This window comes from Erythrolamprus reginae, chromosome 7, assembly GCF_031021105.1.
Source record: "Erythrolamprus reginae isolate rEryReg1 chromosome 7, rEryReg1.hap1, whole genome shotgun sequence".
In the NCBI taxonomy this organism is placed as follows: domain Eukaryota; kingdom Metazoa; phylum Chordata; class Lepidosauria; order Squamata; family Dipsadidae; genus Erythrolamprus; species Erythrolamprus reginae.
Window position 1 is genome coordinate 31,960,926 of NC_091956.1, and position 16,839 is coordinate 31,977,764.

The window sequence follows — 16,839 nt, forward strand, 5'->3', positions numbered from 1 at the left end:
CAGTTTCAATGTAAAATAGCTCATTTATTTTTTAAAAAATTCAAGTTGAAAAATCGTGGATTTGGATATATTTTAAAAAGGCACAATGTTTCTTGGTTTTGAAATGTTTTGTTTTATTTTAAGACATTGTATAGATTGATATAATTTGTCTGAATAAGGAGGGGAAAGACATAATAGCACTAAATTTTGATTCCCATGCATATAACAATGTAAATCCAAGAGAAGTTCTTGTGAAATAAATTGTTACTGGTTTGCTTTGACCCTGATAGCTAGGCTAAATTGGAAATAGCTCACTTATAGTTATCCTATTATAAGGTATTTGAGCTGAAAAATCTTATTTTTCTGGGTGGATTACCTTTTTCTTATCAAATAAAGTTTTAATAGCATTATATCACCTTTCATTTGTGTGTTTGTAAACAATTTGTGGTTCTTTAAAACAATGTACCTGTCTTCCTTCTTATTCTTTCTCTGTCTTACCAATATTTTATCTAGAAGAGAATAAAATTAAACTAACTGAAAAGTGCACAGAAATAATGAAAGGGTAAGCATTTTATCCTTGAAGTTATGGGTGCACACTGACTTCATTCCCAGCAATGCAACAGGACATGTCTTTGCCAACAGAACTAATAGTTATAAATGTATATTGGTTCTTATTATATTTTATTCATTATTTATTTATTCCTCTATTTATGTGTTTTATAGTGATTTTTCCTCCTTTCTCATGTTCACATCCAACTGAAGTGTTCTCAACAGGAAGTACATAAGACAAAACAAGAATCATGGTAGTAAGGTGTTGTTGTTTTTTTAAGAAGTAATAATAAATATGCATTTTCTTGGAATCATTGTTTGTTAAATTGTCATATACTATATGCTTGAAGAATATCAGCCATGCCTTGAATGCAACAATCAGATAGATAGATAGATAGATAGATAGATAGATAGATAGATAGATAGATAGATAGATAGAGATAGATAGATAGATAGAGATAGATAGATAGATAGATAGATAGATAGATAGATAGATAGATAGATAGATAGATAGATAGATAGATAGATAGATAGATAGATAGATAGAGGAGTGTGTGAAGAATCTTCTAGCATGGAAAGTAAAGTTGAGGAAGGAAATAAGTTTCTTTCAGACTTCCAAAATGCTGATACAGTTACCCACTGTTTTTCTAACTTGGCAATTTTCTGATATCTGAACTTCAACTCCTAAAATTTCTCAACTAGGGAAATGGTAAATTCTCAGAGTTGAAATTCAGACATTTTAAACTTACTAAGATTAAGAAAGATTCCTGTAACATTACAATATAAATAGTGTTAGTACTCATGGTATTGGTCTCTTCTCTGGACTACCACGAAAGAATGAGTGTTATGAGTGACAGAAACCATTTCAAGGATGGATTGCATCCTCCTCCTCCCATACACTTTATAGATGAAGTATGACAACAGAGATATGATAGTATAGTTGAGGAAGATATCCTACAGAAGCTAGAAATAACAACAGGCTCACCATGCTTCAGTTCTCTGCTTGAGTGGAGATAATGATGGCAATATGGGTATCCCTGTCCTTAATGTTGCAGCATGTTTGGTTACATGGGTACCAATACTGGATGTCGGCAGAAGTTAGAACTGGCTGGTGGTATTGGGAAAGGACCAGCCAGCATTCTTCAGTGGAACATGAGCTTCTCTAGAGGCAACAACCATCATGCTTCTTGTTTGCTTCATCATAATTTGGAGGACTCTGAAGAAACTGAATCTAGACTGCTTAATCCATCTGGGTGTGGTTCTGAATTTAGTTTATCTCTGCTTTCCAAGAAGACAAATTAAGGAGATGGATTAATTTATCAACTTGCTTTGAATGGGACAATAGAACAAGTTGTAGATTTGAGGCTACTGGTTGCTCTTCCTCTGAGTGGGAAATAGAAGGGGATTATGATTCATCTTACCCTGATTGATTTCATAAGAGTATTAATCATCAAGAGATAGTATTGATATATGGATAGTGGTTAACTGTGATCTAATATTTAGTGCAGATTCTACACTTGTCATCATTCATCAGAGGTGGTTTAGGATTTCTCCAGTTACTGATCTGTGATAAAGCCTAATTTATTTGTTTTGTAGCAGTAGCATAGTGAACTAGAATTAGGGAAGTTTTAATTGGTGTCTTGTTGTTGTGGTTGGCTCTGGCCCAGCTCCTGCCCCAAGGGATGTGGAGGATATGGGGGAAACATCCACAGGCCTGTTTTGCTCCCGATAGAATCTCCCGATGAAGGCTCCTCTGACGAAGGAAGCGTGAGTAGCAGGGAAGGGGGGAGTTTGGCAGACAGCCCAGGAGGAGATCAATCATCCTTATCATCCTTGGATTCTGAACAAGAACTTATGACAGACCCACGCATGCGTAGAGTGATGCATAGGAGAGAACAACAGAAAGATTATTATAGGAGATAAGTGAGGCCACCTGTGGTTGCGTGGGGCTGCTGTAATTAGTGCTACCGATAAAAAGAACAGTGTGCTGGTTTAGCCTTGTGGAAGTTTATCTGATTCATAGTTTCGTCAAGATCGTGGTTTTTGCTGTTTCCCTGTTCAAGGCTGTTTGTGGACTTTCTGGACTTTGGAATTGGACTCAATTTTCCCAGTTACTGGGTGAGAAATTGGATTGCATTTAACCTGTGCCTTGTGTGTACCAGAAAATCCCTTTGACATTTAAAAAGGGAGATTTTCTGCTTTTCTGTTGATAAAGACTTTTGGTTTTCTTTCTATCATGTGGTGTGTGTCTTTCTGGACTAATTACCCTGTAATTACGGGCGGTTGGGACACGCCGGCAGAACACTTGTTATAGACAAATAACTCTTTATTAGCTTTGGAGTTTTCGGGGCTGTGCCCTCCTCAGGGAGGAGCAGCCTCTTTCATTATTCCTCTCTAGATACCAGCTGGAGACTACCAAATGAGTCCCCAACTAAGGGACCTAGATGTGGTATACAGTTCAACTGAAACCTGAGTCACTGCTTAGAATGAGAGGCAATTATTGTTTTTGATAAGATCACACCGCCTTCTGTCTATTCAAGGATCCATGAATAGTTTTTAGGGAACTTCTGGAGGTGAAATAACAGAAAGAGTGAGGCTCCTGGAAGCTGAAGAGTGAACCCAACCAAGCATGAGTAAGAGGACTAGGTCATGGTGATATGGGTAATAAAACAGCCTCAAAGGAGGAGTGATTGAGATAACCCAGGTAAGTGTATGAATCTTCTGGATTCTTAGTTATCTGCCACTAAATAATGTTTATATATTTTGACTCGTTTGATTTTTTTTCTGGTTGCCAAATTGGAAGGATTTGTTTTCTGTTTTCCTAATAAACAGGAAGCAGCAGGTGAAGCTAAGCAGAATCATATAAGATACCTGATGTAGGATCTCATGCACCAGGAGGGGGTTGGACTAGATAACCTGCAAGGTCCCTTCGAACTCTAATAATAAAATAAAAAATAAATAAAAAATAAAATAAAATAAATTTGCCCAGGGGTGCTCTCTCTACTTCTCTTCTCTCTCTAAACCAATAACTGCATCTCTAATGATCCATCTGTTAAACTACTGAAGTTCACAGATGACACAACAGTGATTGGACTCATTCAAGAAAATGAAGACTCTGCATACAGATGGGTGGTAAGAACACCCATCTGTATGCAGAAGAAACAACTAATCTTGTGGTGCAACTGGAACAATATGAAACTGAATATGCTCAAAACCATAGAAATGGTGGTAGACTTTAGGAGAATTTACTCTTACATTTACCTCTTACAAGACTAGACAACACAGTATCAACAGTAGAGACCTTTAAATTTCTAGGTTTGACTGTATCACAAGATCACAAGATGGTCACCTAACATCAAAAACATTATTTAAAAAAAGCACAAAAAATGTTCTTTCTGTGCCAACTCAGAAAGCTCCAAGTACCCAAGGAGCTACGGATGAAGTTCCGCAGAGGAATTATTGAGTCTGTCATCTGCACGCCCCCTATAACTGTCTTGTTTGGTTCTGCAACCCAACAAGATAGATGTAGACTTCAGAGGATAATTAGAACTGCAGAAAAAACAGTTGCTATCAACCTGCCTTCCATTGAAGACCTGTATACTACATGAGTCAAAAAGAAGGTTGTGAAAATTTACAAACACCTCATGCTAATGAGGATGAGGTTTTTCGATGTTGCGGGACAAGTAGATGTGGAAAAGCAGATTGGGCTGCTGAAGCAAGTGGAATGGCCAGCTAAAGAGTCCTGGACATAAACTGCTTTAACTCCTACCCTCAAAATGACACTATAGAGCAGTGTTTCCCAACCTTTTTTGAGCCGTGGCACATTATTCATATTTTCAAAATCCTGGGGAACATTGAAAGGGGGGGCGGGGGGGCGGGCTAAAGAAAAGTTTGGACAAAAAACCCTCTCTCTTCCTCCCTTTTGCTCTATTTCTCCCTCTTTCTCTCTTTTCCTTCCTTCCCTTCTTTCTCTCTCTCCATCCCTCTTTCTTTCTTTCTTCCTCTCTTTTTTGCTCTTTTTCTCTCTCCCTCCTTCCCTTCCTCTATGTCTTTCTCTCTCCCTTGCTCTCTCTCTCTCTCTCTCTCTGTGTCTCTCTTGCTATCTCTTTCTTGCTTTTTTCTCTCTTTCTTGCTCTCTCTCTCTCTCTTTCATTGTCTCTTGCTATATGTCTCTTTCTTTCTCTTTGCCTCTCTTGCTATCTCTCTTTCTTTCTCTTTCTCTCTCTCTGTCTCTCTTGCTATGTCTCTCTTTCTTTCTTTCTTTCTTTCTATCTCTCTCTGCCTCTCTTGCTAAGTCTCTCTTTTTCTCTTGCTATGTCTCTCTTTCTTTTTCTCTCTCTCTGCCTCTCTTGCTATGTCTCTCTTTCTCTCTCTCTTTCTCTATCTCTCTTTCTCTGCCTCTCTTGCTGTCTCTCTTTCTCTGCCTCTCTTGCTGTCTCTCTTTCTCGCTCTGTCTCTCTTTCTCTGCCTCTCTTGCTATGTCTCTCTTTCTCTCTCTCTCTCTGCCTCTCTTATATGTCTCTCTTTCTCTCTCTCTCAGCTGACTGCAAGTGGGAGCCCTGACGGCGGCAGCTGCACGTGCTGCTGGACGCCGTATATGCCAGGCCCGCAGCGCTAGCATGTACGGCGTCCAGCAGCATGTCCAACCGCCACCATCAGGGCTCCCGCTTGCAGTCAGCTGAGAGAGAGAGAGAGAGAGCTCCCTCTCGCCACCGCCTGGAGCTCCCTCTCGCCGCCGCCATCTCCCTGCGACTGCCTGCGGCCGCTTCAGCCCCCCCCCTCCCACCACCAGTGCCCTCCTGCCGGGCCCCAAAGGACACTTGCCGCCGACGCCAGAGAAGCTCCAGCTGGGCGGGGTGCTGCCAGTGCCTCTGATCTGGGGCTCCCACTCGCAGCTGTCCCTTGGGTCCTGCCTGATGCCGCGGTTTCTGGCGCTCTCCTGCTGGGCCCCATAGAAGGAAGGCGAGAAAAAGGCGCGAAGAATGAAGCTCTCCTTCTTCCTGCCTTCCTTCTTTGGGGCCCAGCAGGAGAGCGCTGAAAACCGCGGTATCGAGCAGGAGTCGGGAGACAGCTGCGAGCGGGAGCTCCAGGTCGGCACCGGCAGCGCCCCGCCCAACTGGAGCTTCCCTAGGAGCTTCGCGGCACAACCTGGCCGTGTCTCGCGGCACACTAGTGTGCCGCGGCACACCGGTTGGGAAACGCTGCTATAGAGCACTGCACACCAGAACAACTAGACACAAGAACAGTTTTTTTGCGAATGCCATCATTCTGCTAAACAATTTATTCCCTCAACCCTGTCAAACAATTTACTAAATCTGCACTTAGTATTAATCTTGTCATTGTTCCCATCACTCATTTTCTCCCACAAATAACTGCATGACTGTAACTTTGGTGCTTGTATCCTTACAATTTATATAGATTCATTTCTAATATGATTTGATTGTTTATTTGTATGCAGACTATCATTAAGCCTTATGATTCTTGACAAACATATCTTTTCTTTTATGTACACTGGAAGCATATGCACCAAAACAAATTCATTGTGTGTCCAATAACATTTAGCCAATAAAATTCTATTCTCTTCTCTTCTATTTTATTTCTATCTAAAAACAATGTTCTCTGTCTCATCATATCCAGCAGGGCTTTAAGCTAATCAGAGCACAATAACATATGGTTTAGATTGTTCTGTTAATTACCCACAGTACAAGCACATGAAGCATTTTATTATTCAGAAAAATTAAATGATAAGAACTAACTAATACAAAGCCTCAGCATAACAGTGGCCTTACACCATGGATAAATACTGAAAATATTTTGATCAAACAATTAACAAATATCAGTTGGTAACATACTGGCTATCATTTATGTTACACAGTAGAATTTTTTTAAAAAACTCAAATCATTACATCATTTATCTTTCTACTGTATAGTAGTATTTGTTGTGGTTAGCTCTGGCCCAGCTCCTGCCCCAAGGAATGTGGTGGTGGATGTGGGGAAAACATCCACATGCCACAGGCCTGTTTTGCTCCCGACAGAATCTGCCAGCGAATTATCCTCTGATGAAGGAAGTGTGGGTGACATGGAAGAGGGGGGGTTTGGCAGACAACTCAGGAGGAGATCAATCATCTTTATCTTCACTGGATTCAGATCAGGAATGTATGACTGACCCACACATGCGTAGAGTTATGCATAGGAGAGAACAACTTAAGAAATATTACAGGAGATAAGAGAGGCCACCTGTGTTTGGGTGGGGCTCCAGTAATTAGAGCTGCTGATAAAAATAGCAGCATGATGGCTTGGCCATTGTGGAAGATTATCAGATCGTCATTCGTCAAGGTGAATTGTTGTTTCCTGATTGTATTCAAGACTGTGTTTGGATTCCTGGACTTTGGATTATACTTCATTGTGAGTGTTTATCACTGTTTGGACAACAGTATCTGTGACCCAATTTCACAGTTACTGAGTTAATAATTGGACTTCGTTCTTGTATGGTATTTCAACTGTGCCTTGTTGCTACATGAAATCCCTTTGAAGTTTAAAAGGGAGTGTTTTCTTCTCTTCTGTTGATAAAGAACATTTATTTGCCTTCTATCTTGTGTGTGTGTCTGTTTGGATTAATTAACCTGTAATTAAGAATGGTTGGCACACACTGGCAGAACAGTATCCAAAGCTACATGCAGCCATTATAAATTCAATTTTTAAACTGAATTCAGTTAAAAATATCACTACATTTGTTAGTAACAAGATTGTTAAGTGAATCTGGCTTCCCCATTGATTTTGCTTGTCAGAAGGTTGCACATGAAGCTCAAGACACTGCCATGGTCAAAAATATGAGCCAGTTGCCAAACATCTGAATTTTGTTCATGTGATCAGGGGATGTGACAATGACCAAAAGTGTGAAAAACGATCATACGTTACTTTAAGTACCATTGTAACTTTGAATGGTCACTAAGTAAACTATTGTAAATCGAGGACTTACCTGTAATAACTTGCAATAACAAAATAATACTGACTCTATCACTTGCCAAAATCTGTTTAGAAAAATGAATACTTTAACTGATTTCCATAATGCTATTATGATAGCTGCCAGTATAACTTCTGGCTATCACTGAAAAGCACTGTTTCTGGGCTTGTGCATATTTAGAACTAATGACTTCTAATGAGAAGCTAGATATAGTTGAAGCATGTAGGAGTCAAATAATACAGGGCCAAAGGTTTAAAGCAGAATATAGAAAGCTAAACAATGTATGATGTCTAACAATGGTGTCCTTAGCACCTTGCCGATTGCTTATCATATTTTTCGGGGTATAACATGCACTGGAGTATAAGATACACTTTAGTTTTGCAGGAAAAAAGGCTTCTGCCTCCCAGCAATTTGCCAAACAGCAAACAGCACAGATGATATACACTGTTTGCTGTGTATTTCTGTACATGTGTACCTGACCCCTAGAAATATCAAAGAATTGGAGAAATTTACATTATGGCAGTGCATTAATGCAGAAAGTTTTCTTAATTGTAATCACCTAACTGCTCCCAATTATTTAAATAAATCTACTCAAAACATGACTAAATCAGGGTTTAACTCAGCTGTCTTATTTTAATACTAAACAGGACACTGTTACATTTCAGACTATACTTGTATAGACACTGTTAACATTAATGTTGCTTTCTGGAAGAATAGTTATTCTCTGCTATTTAAAAGAAGATACAAAAGCACTGGGCCTCTTCAGATCAAGAATTTATTTTAAAAAGCTTCTTCATTTTGTTAAGTTGTCTAGAACAATAGTAAAGCAGTCTTTAAAAATAACTCTAATAACTTGGACATTCTACAGACATTTATAGTTATTGACTTACCTCCTTGCAGCCAGTTTCAGCAACTAATTAAGCACAAGAAAATAAAATTCTGCCTCTCCCTCCCAGAAATCTCCTTGCAACTTTAGTTTCAATTTCATTTTAGCATGTGGGCATGCCAGCAGCTTCCATCAGCTGAGGGGTCGGGAAGCTGATAATCACTTGCTTAGTAGCAGGCTCTGCACTGCAAGGAAATAAATTGTTGGGAGGCAAAAGCCAAAGGGTGGGGGTGACTGGGTCAGGCTACATTTGGTGTTTAAGACACACCCAAGTTTTCACCCTCTTTATGGTGGTAAAAAGGTGAATCTTATACTCTGAAAAATATGGTATATCCTCTTTGAATCCAAGCCATTAAAGCTTCCTTTGATGGTTGCTATTCTTAAGTTTACATCTGTGCTTCACATTTTTAAGAAACGAAAACAAATAGAATATTGTCTAATATGACATCAAAGTAGTAGAATTCATTGAGGATGTGATTGAATGACAAAGTCCATCCCTGCCTACTTTTACACGGGTAAATTGATTTCAGGCTCAAATGTAGAAATAAATGTTGAAAGGTCCAGTCCTACATTCACACTTGTTATGATTTTCTTTTACTTGAAAAAAAAATACTATTAGATATATAAAATTAAACACTTTGGAGAAAATTAGTTAAGTCTGGAAGCATTGCATAATAAAAGTAGCATTTTTTCCATGCCATTAAATCTAGCTACTGTCAAATATTATTATTATTATTATTATTATTATTATTATTATTATTATTATTATTATTATTATTATTATGAAAATTTATATGCCGCCCCTCTCTGAAGACTCAGGGCGGCTCACAACACATAAAAACAGTACACATCGAGATAAAAACCAGTTAAAATTAATAGTTGCATTTTAAAAACAAACTAAAAAGCCTATTAACATTCACACATTCCATTCAGCAAACTTACTATATATTCATTGGCCAGGGGGTTGAGTCTAATGACCCCAAGCTTGGCAGCATCGATGAGTCTTTAAACTCTTATGGAAGGAGGGGGGGCAACACAAATTTCTGGGAGGAATTGATTCCAGAGGGCCAAGGCGCCCTTAGAGAAGGCTCTTCCCTTATGTCCCACCAAGTGACATAATCAGGTTGATGAGACCTGGAGAAGGCTGACTCTGTGGGACTTAACCAGTTGCTGGGATTCATTTGGCAGGATGTGGCTAATAGACTAATAACCTTAAGCAACAATTGATTAAAAAATTGCAAATGGAATTAACACTTAGACATTTTTTATTTTCTTTTTCCTTAAGATAGTAAAAGACTAGTAGAAGGCAGCAGTATGAAAATCATGTTTTTAAAAGCAATCGCCATCAGTTTTAACACATTAACTGATTAACAGAGTTGGAATGGACCTTGTAGATCACCTAGTCTAACCCCCCACTCAAACAGGGGACCCTACATTATTTCTGAGAAAAGGAAGTTAAATCCATGCTGCCTAAAGTTGTAGAAAATAAAGACAGATTATCAATCAATCAATCAATCAATCAATCAATCAATCAATCAATCAATCCATGTTGTATTATATGGACTGTCTAATAGCACCCGAGGAAATATTTCTGTTAAACAGGGGTGCATAACGTTTCAGATATTGTATGAAAAGCTGAACTGAAATGTGTGTGAAAATATGTATGCAGCATTTGTCTAATTCTCCTTATAACAGCTGCCTGCTGTCCCACATTCCTTGGCAGTTGCACATGAGAGCTCTTCAATCATAAAGCCACTGCAGCTGCTTGTTCATGCCCTGGTGCACTCCCAAGGATCTTTCCTAAATAATTTCTAAAGTTCTGCTTTTTAATCAAAACATGAAACTTGCTTTTCACAAAAGACTAAATCCTGTTCTTAGAAGATGAAAAATAGCCAAAGTGACCTTTTGATTAAAAAAGCAAGGAGAGGAGGCATAAAGATGATGAAAAAGAAAACTTTATTTTTTCTTTATCTGCTGTTGGCAAGAAAATGCTGAACTAGGTTTGTCTATGGAATGTATTAGTAAAACTTTAATAAAGCAATCATTGATTCATTATAGTTTTTATTCAGTTTTCCATTGTATTTATTCTTAATTCTATTTTTTAAAAGAAAACAATTGAAATGAAGAAAAACCTTTACATTTATATATACAAATGAAATATCCTGAGGCATGGAAAAAAGGCATGGAAAAAAGTAGACAGTGGAGTACCACAGGGCTCTGTCCTGGGTCCTGTACTCTTTAACATCTTCATCAATGACCTGGACGAGGGAATAAAAGGGGAACTAATAAAATTTGCAGATGACACCAAGCTGGCGGGGGTAGCCAACACCCTTGAGGACAGGCTCAGAGTACAAGAAGACCTAGACAGACTATCACAGTGGGCCCATACCAACAAAATGAGGTTCAACACCGACAAATGCAGAGTCCTCCACCTCGGCAAAAAGAACCCTAGACATACATATAGCCTGGGAGATACCCCACTCAGCAGTAGTGACTGCGAAAGAGATCTTGGAGTCTTGGTGGACAATCAACTAAACATGAGTCAGCAATGTGCAGCAGCAGCCAAAAAAGCCAACTCAATCCTAAGCTGCATCAACAGAGGAATACGCTCCAAGACCAGGGAAGTACTAATACCACTCTACTATGCCCTGGTCAGACCCCACCTGGAGTACTGCATCCAATTTTGGTCACCTCACTACAAAAAAGACATTGAAACTCTGGAGAAGGTGCAAAAAAGAGCAACCAAAATGATTAGGGGACTCAAAACCAAGACTTACGAAGAGAGATTGAGAGAACTGGGCATGGACAGCCTAGAAAAAAGAAGGTCTAGAGGGGACATGATAGCAGTTTACAGATACTTGAGGGGTTGCCACGGTGAGGAGGGGGTCTCTTTATTCCCCAGGGCACCAGAGGGCCGGACGAGGAACAATGGTTGGAAGCTGACCAAGGAGAGATTCAACCTGGAAATAAGGAAGAACTTCCTGACGGTCAGAGCGATCAACCAATGGAACTGCCTGCCAGGGGAGGTGGTGAACTCCCCAACTCTGGACACCTTCAAGAGGAGATTGGACTTCCATTTGGCTGGGGTGCTGTAGGGTTTCCTGCTCAGGCAGGGGGTTGGACTCGATGACCTAACGGTCCCTTTCAACTCTATTAATAAAATAAAAAATAAAATAAAAATAGGATCTCAGTTCTAATAGGGAGCATTTGTCATCTTGAATAAAAAGGAAGTCAAGACCTCAGGATTGGAGTTAAATTTGAAAGAACTCAAATCCTACTCCAAATTATTTCATACACATTTACAAAAAAAATTCACTTCAAATTGGAAGTTCACACAAATAAGCATATCCATTTATGTTTATAGATTTTCTTACTGAGTTTCTAAATAAGGGGGCAAATTAAGGGGGGGGGAAGGAAAACTAAATAAAAAAAATGTAAATCTGCCTCTCTTTCTTTTATTAACTGCTTTATATGCAAATGGCTCTTAGGCAGAGACCTTTCCAGTATCTGCTTGATGATCCTTCTAATTGGAAGTGGCAAGTTTTGAAATAACTAAAAACAAATTAAGCATGTGCTTTGCCTCTGAAGGACATTCCTACCCATCTGTGCATTGTGTTTCATTAGTTAACATATGAAACAGTAATATTTAGTTTAATATGAGAACCCCATGGATTTTACCATTGCTTGATATGCCCGAGACACATTTTAGGTTTTATTTATGCCAATTCTAAAGTTAATCTAATATTAATTTATGTTACAAAATATGCCTGCAGAACTTACTATGAGGCATATGCTCATAGTATCTTTTGATACTGTATAACGAGAAGTTTTATAAGTACAGTAGCACTTGTCATTGTTTCAGACCAGGGAGGTCATGTTGTTGCCAATCCTAAATCTTACACAACATACTGAGGATGGTTTCAAAAGAAAGCTAATTGCTGGAGTAGCTTTCATTGACTAATTGCAGCATATGTCACTGTTAGGATATTGCTATGCAAGTTACATAATATCACTGAAGGTCATTGGCAATTTCCTCCAGAACTGGAGATTTTATATGGTGCTGAATGGTAAAATCAGTAGATGGAGAAAGCAGATGGATAGACTGCCACAAGGAAAAGTATTGTGTACAACATTCTATAACTTATATATGAATAATCAATCAGTCCCCAACCACATATGCCTGTTCATATATTCGGTTGATACAGCAATGTCCACACAAGGATTAATGATGTAGCTAAGAAACTTATGGTAGCACTTGAAGAATTAGGATGCTATTATACCATAAACCATTTAAAACCCAACAAAAGATCCAAGTGTGTGTTTTGCACCTCTGAAATCAAGATGCAAGGAAAGAGTTGGATGTGTTGTGGCAAGGGCATCGACTACAGCACTGTCCAACATTGAAGAATCAACAGGACACTCTCTTTTAGACAGCTTTACCTGAACACTAAGACTAAAGTCAACTCAAGGAATATTATCACCAGGAAATTGATAATCTATACATGATGAGCTCAAACATCTATATTGCACACATCATCTTTGGCTCTGCAGCAGAGTATGCTGTCCCAGTGTGAGTTCAATCTGCACACATAAAACAAGCTTATATACCTGTCAATGAAATAGTATAGCTAATGACAGGTTATCTCAAACCTACATCAATTGAGAAAATATATTCTCTCACTGACATTGCCCCACTTAAGACCAGAGAGAAGTAATAACAGATGATGAGAGAACCAAGCGAATGATAACCAAGAGAATGGTCCTCAACATCAGAGGTGTCAAACTTGATTTCATTGAGGGCTGCATCAGGGTTGTATTTGTCTTGGGGAAACTGATTGGGCATGGACAGCTCGATGTCTGGCAGCCCATGTGTGGCCCTCCTGAGTTGCATTTTCGCTGGCAGAGGGCTGAAGGAGGCCATTGTAGCTGAAAACAGAGCTCGGGAGCACCCTTTGTAGCCCTCCCAAGCTCCGTTTTCAGTGGCAGAGGCACCGTGGGCTGGTTCATTGCTGTTTCCATGGTGCCCCTGTGGACTAGATCTAAGCACCCTATGGGCCTTGAGTTTGACACCGCTGCTCAACATTGTCTATATGTAGATGTGCCTCAAGCCCACTAATTCAGGTCTAGGAACAGCTTTATGGCAAAACCAAACATTCTTGAGGATACACAAGAACAAAATAAAACTAAAAGATTTATTTATTTATTTATTCTTTGTCCAATATACAATACATATGAAAGAGAATAGACATTAAGTAATATATAGAAAGATAGAAAGTAAAAAAGAAGAGAAGTAGATGGGAAGGAGAGAATATATATGATATATGAGATAAGGAAAGACAATTGGACAGGAGACGAAAGAATGAGACCATTACAAAAGGAATAACATTAAAGAAGATATCACTGAATGATCTGACTCCGTATAGATTGAAAGTTGGAGTGTCTAAATGTGAAACTAATATACTCAAGTGAAGGCTCTTAGTGGATAACAACACACTATGTGAATACAGGGCCTGGATCATCTGCTGGTATGCCATTTACTATCATAAACATGTACCAATAATGACTTATTTTTTGCCAACAACAAAGCTAAGCAGGTGGCTACATCCTGGATGTTTAAAGTTTGATGAAGAGGATGAAAAATAAGAGTCATACATGATTTGTTAGCATTCAGTTTGGTGGAGAATAAGTTATATAACCTTATTTACTGTATTGAAAAGTTTCCAAATATAAGTATTTTTATTCTATATTATTTTAAAATTAGTTTGAATTATTTTACTTGAATTTAAATCAACTGTTTGAAACAATAAAATTAAATAAGTAGAAGAAAGTGCTAAATGACTTGTTTATTATTTCTGATAAATGTTTTTATTAATTATTTACAAACTGGTTAGTTTTAAAACGAATTACTGTTTAAGTCATAATTTAGAAATACTGATAATTTAGAGATACTGATTTACAGTTTTGTAAGCTGATTTTAGTCCATAGTGAAAAAAATCTAATATATATATTTTTTTTCAATGTTGTCATTTTTATACTATATGGATATCAGCAGTTAAAATTGGAGATATAGACATACTATAAATATATACTATATATTGTACATACACACACACACACGTCTGGGGTTGAAAATATTTAGCAACTGGTTCTCTGCCTGATTGCTGGCTGGGTGTAGCCATTCAGCCTCCTGCACTGTGAGGGGGGGCAGTTGCACCTTCCCCAGGCTCTGGAAGTTTTCCTCAAACCTTGGGGAGGGTGAATTCAGTCTCTCCCGGGTTCCAGAGAGCCTCTGGTGGCTGGAAACAGGTCATTTTCAGACTTACAGTATTTCCAGTTGGCCCGTTTTTCACCATTCTAGAGCTTCTGAGTGGGCCCTGTACTTACTTCGCATCCAGAATGGGCCACATGGAGACTCCTAGGAGAGGAGGGGCAGGGTGGACAGAGTCAATCAGTCCTTGCAATTACTGGTTCTGCCAGCCATATGTAAAATTGACATACGGTTCACCTGAACCAGTCCACATCAGCTGAATCTCCCTGTCAGGCTGAAGCCAGAATGTTTGGAAGTCTTGGCCTGCCACATTATGCTATATTTTTTTGGAATGCTTCTTGCTGTGGGAAGTTGGGAGGGACAGTTGCATGAGCAGTTAGGGATAGACAAAATAAATTCCTTTTAGAGTTTCAAGGCCATCGTTTGTCCAGCACCCATCCCTTGCAATTACTGGTTCTCTGCCTGATTGCTGTAGATATAGATAAAGTTGGAAATATAGATATAGATGATATAGTTATTTCCTACTTTCTAAATGGAATCTGAGAGATATGCAGTTCATTTGCCTAGCAACAAAACCATGTTTTGAAAATCTAAAGCAATAATTTTTAGAAACAGGTGGCATCAAATTAGGTTGTTCAGGGATTCCTGTTCAGTATATCCTGAATGATACTCATTTTACAGTCTTCAGGTTCCATTTTGAAGTGAATGTTGGAGATATCTTTCAAATTTTCACTTTCAATTTTCACACAATTGAAAGCAGGGCTGCCTGCCAAATTAAGTCATCAAATGAACCTTCATAATAACTTGCTTTTTACCTAGCAGCTGGTTTAAGCTTCAGAATAGAGTCACTTTTAAGAAGTCATAAGGACTCTACCTAGAAATAGCCACATATAGTTCATATTCAGTTTTCATTGTTTCCTGTATTTTTCTTAATATAGTCTGATTCTAAACAACTTTGTAGAAAAATCTATAAAGAAAATATGTTTTAAATGTGTTGTTCAAAAAGTAGATAACTAATCTCATGACACTCCTACTCACATTCAATTCTTATTTTAATCTAAAATGTCCAGGTGCAGTTGAAGACTCCAGAGAAATTCCTGAGTTAACCTGATCCTTGAAGCCTCCTACATTTTGCTGAAAAAGAATAATGTTAACAGAAAGCTGTATTATTATTTCATCTGCCCATTCCTATCCCAGAGTTAATGATTTCAAGGACTAGCAAAGAAGTTCAGAGATGATTATAATAAAACAAATAGAAAAAAACAGAGCATTTTATCCATCTCCAGGGAAAGTACTTATTACAGGGGTTCTACATCACTTCAGCTCCTGATTCTACAGTTTCAAATATTTTGAGTACACTCAAGGTAAGATTTATTTGTTGACTGTTTTAGTAATATATTTATTATGCAAAGGGAGCTTAGGAAAATATGAACATAACAAAGTAATGTGTAGTTGTTTATTTATGAGAAAAAGAGAGAGGGAGGGATAAAGAGAATATAAAACAGCTAGTCAAAACACATAATAAACTCTTTCAGAATAGATACAGGAAAGCTTCTCAGAGGTCATAGTTAAATGGTTGAATTTACTACTACATCATGGACAGATACTGATACATTCCTGGTAGATGCCAACTTCAATACCTCAAAACACAAATAGCTTGAACTTCGTCACATTGTGACGATATCAGACACAAGGAATGGGTCACCACATTTCCTGTCCTGACTTCCCCCTGTTGGTGGGCTCTGAGAGGAGCCAAAGCTGCCTTGGAAGGATGGTGAAGCAAAGAAGGGATCCCTGTGAGGTCGAGGGTTTTTTTCCCTCTCAGCCATGGCAAGGAGAAAAGGCAGCCTAAAGATGGCTGCCACAAAGCTGGGACACCCGAAAAACTACACCAAGACTGGTGCTGAAGCAAAGTAGGTGAACAGTGACTTGAACTGGGGGGAAGGATTTCTTTTTGCCTTAAACTTACCCCAAGAAATATTTTAGAACTATTTGCTCAGAATTATCTGTTAAAGCACCATTAAGCATTCTGAGAAACACCAGAGTGGTAGGGGAAGACACAAGAGATAAAAATAATACTTTGAAATGTATAGAAAATTAGACTGTTAAATTGGGAGACACAGTACTGGGAAGGCATTTTAAAATTCTGGAATTATTTACCTATAAAATACATTATGTCTTTATAATTGATTT